Source organism: Halyomorpha halys, unplaced genomic scaffold (genome assembly GCF_000696795.3).
Source record: "Halyomorpha halys isolate HHAL.00 unplaced genomic scaffold, Hhal_1.1 Scaffold928.1, whole genome shotgun sequence".
In the NCBI taxonomy this organism is placed as follows: domain Eukaryota; kingdom Metazoa; phylum Arthropoda; class Insecta; order Hemiptera; family Pentatomidae; genus Halyomorpha; species Halyomorpha halys.
In genome coordinates, this window is record NW_027116508.1 from 608,860 (window position 1) to 612,353 (window position 3,494).

Sequence of the window (3,494 nt, forward strand, 5' to 3'; positions counted from 1 at the left end):
ATGAGATCATTTATCAATATTACCTATTGCCCACAACTGTGTGGCAGATTGTAATATCTATCAATAAATAAATCTATCAGATTTGAAAGGACTTCACTGGATAGATGTAGGTAGACTGCGCATAATGGTATCAGCATCGAAGAACCTTCGGGTTCAATAAGGCTTTACTACTATTATATTACGTTTATAAAGAATTAATTATAGGCAACCTAATTAGTTATGGCAGCATTGCTTATGGATAGCTTACTTCACAGTGGTGCTATGTACATTTTCACTAACATCACAAACAATATAATTAAAGGTTCTCTCTTTTAGGAAAATTACCAACTTACCTTTTATTTTTATTGAAGTATAAATTTTAAATCTGTTTATTCAAAAAAGTAACTGAAAAGTTGCAATTTTCCTATTAGAGAGAACCTTTTATTGTATTTTTCATAAAGTGACAAATACTTCGATATATGCTATTTTTAGTTTTTCTTTATATTAGTTTATTTAAAGTTCTGTTCTTACTGTATCTTGTTCCATTGTAATTAAACTGTTATTCACATTTCGTACTAACTTTTTTATTAATTTCTAATCGAAGTTAAGAACTTTGCCGATTCCTGTTCCTCAGCCGCCTAGATATAAAGCTATAAGGCAAACAAAGCCCACTTTCACTGGATAAACTAAACAAAATCCACCTATTAAAGCTTTAATCATCTGATTGTGAGATAATAAACGATTTTGAAACAAGAGGCTAATCAAGATAGGAATGCCCTTCAGCCATTGAACTGCTCTACCCCCTCCCCCCGCCTCAGGATCAAAGCAGCAATTGTCCTTTACAAACGGCCAAATTGCGCCATTATAATAATATCCATTCAAGGTAGCAGTAAATTTAAAAGTTAATAATCCTAAATTTGACAATATAAATAACAATTTTTAAATTTAATAATACCCCTTTTAGGACTTGTCGCCTAATTGCATGTTAAGGAAGATTGTATTTCATTTGAATAATCATATTCATATAACACGAGTGTTGTAGTAATTAGAGAGACAGTCATTACTGTTTATTTTTTTTTTCAAATTTGATAATAAATTAATTTTAAAACCAGTTATAATTCCCAAAATAACTTTTTTATTATATATTTAGACTTTGTGAAAAACTTGTCGAGTTGAAATAATTGTTTTAAATGGCGAACAATGCTATTAACCTGATTTTGTTTTTTGTATTGGCGAATAATACATTATGCAACAAAGAACAGGTTGTGATAAATGTTTATAATACCACATTTAAAAACAAAAGTAAAAGCAATAGGCCAATTTTTTTTTTAAAAAGTTGAAATTAATTGATTAAACACACAATAAATAAATGTTCACTAATTAAATAAATGAAATATTTAAGCTCAGTTTATGGGCGCCGAACTACATTTACCTCTTTCATGTATGGAGAGCAAATCTGGAGTCTGGGAGGTCCCAGAAATTATCATTCAACATTGTAAACCCCTTGCTTACGATTATCATAGCGTCTTGCAAAAACGCAAGTACATATTTACAAAAGACCTCAGGTTATTCGTCGAGTAAGTATATAAATTATATGTAAAGTATAGTTAAAATTTGGATGGAATAAGGTCTAAGACATCTGGGTTAATGAATTCATATAGGTTACACAGTGTACGAGCAATATTTAAAAAGCACCTGAAATTGGAAAACAGCGTCCCGGCCTCCGAGGTAGACTTACTTATCTGACTAAACAGACACTTATAGCGAGTAGGTTAGTCGATGTACTTGTCACAATCTCACAAGAGTTGATAAAAAAAAGGCAATCCTTTCCAGCCGGACCCGCCCCACCAACACCCACAGGTAAATCCTATATAACTTTTGAAATATTTGCTTTAGGAAGAGGAGACTCAGATCGAGCAATATTTAAAAAGCACCTGAAATTGGAAAACGGCGTGAATATTTATAAATTGATGAATAATAATAGGGTGAAGAAACATGGTTATTTTAATGATAAAATAGAATGTAAATAGTTAAATTTATTTCATAAAACAATATTAAGAGTTCCTTATGATTTACAAATAATTGTTTTGAAATATAGGATTAATAGGCATTATAATTAGCATTTTGATGAATTATGTTAATAAACACATTTAATTAATCATTTGTAAGTGAAATAAGTGTTGCTAGTTTTTGGTTTGTAAATTTAAATATTTTGAGTATTTAAGCATAACAATAATTTTTGTTAAGAGACCAGAACAGTGCAGACATGATCAAAAACACGCCGATCACCTTGCAATTATAATTAACGACACATAACGTCACTGAAAACTTATAAAACTTGTTATTTTACGTCTATTAAGTAGATAGGGTTTTTTAATGCTTAAAAACTAATCAGTAATTATTTTTAAACATAAAAAGAAAAAATTTGCTAATGAAAAAAGAAATAAGACATTCATTTGTTTAAATTTTTAACCAGTATGAGGCACTGTATCAAAATATCAATCAGTTCTTTTTTTGAAATTTGTTTTTCTTTATATAATAAATAATATTTCTTATGTAAATAACTAATGTTTCCTCTATTTCTAAATATAGTTGGAATAACATAATAATAAGTATAAATCATTAAGTTGTAATTTCATTTTATCATTTAATGTATTAACACAGAAGTAATAATACGTTTCCATATCAACCTTTTTAATATGTTTTCACAGCAACCACAATATAAATAACGTTAATTAAAGTAATCATTACACTAACTCGAAGGACCCGGGTTCAAACCCGGCTAGAGAGGTAATTATTTATACTGTTATTATAGCCGTGAGTCAAACCTGTGGGTTCAGATCCCTCCGGAGTCCACCGAGCCACAAAAAATGGGTACTCTTAGTAGGAAAATAATATGGCGGTCCAGCTTTTTTCTGAACTAATCAACTTCTCGTACAACTTATCTTCCTTACTAAGTGTACTGCACTTCTAACCATTCCTGGATTTTAGCATTACAGATTTATTAATAAATATATATATATTTTATATAATTTCTAGTTATTATTCGCAATTTTTCAATATTTATAGCATTGTAAATAGTTAGGGGTGTCTTTTGTAAGGGACTATAAATACCGAAATATTAGGAGATTTGTAATTACTTAATAATTTTAAAGTAGAATTTTCAAGCAATATTTATTCTGTAATACTAATAGTTAAATATAAATATTAAAAAAAAAAAATCTGTACTTACAACCCATGAAGGGTCAGGGGTTCAATTCTTTGTAAGAAAGTACTGTTACTAGACCAACGGTTGTGCAAGGAGGTGATTTGGTCAGAATCACGCTCGAACCAAATAAGGGTACCCAATTTATGAGGCTATTTGAACCGGAGGAGGGCTCCAAGAACCCACAGGTTTGACTTACGGCTACAGTGTAACAGAAAATAATTTCTGCCCAGCCGGATTCGAACTCGGGTCCTAGGAGTTAGTAGAATCGTGCCTTACAACGGTGAAACCTCGCTCCCAAATATAAACA

General features: G+C 30.3%; 1 protein-coding gene across 4 annotated transcripts in view; it reads right to left on the minus strand.

Moving 5' to 3' along the window:
- Window positions 1-3,494, minus strand: part of AdamTS-A (ADAM metallopeptidase with thrombospondin type 1 motif A) — a 500,044-nt gene that overhangs the window by 458,025 nt on the left and 38,525 nt on the right. The gene's annotated exons all lie outside the window — the stretch shown is intronic.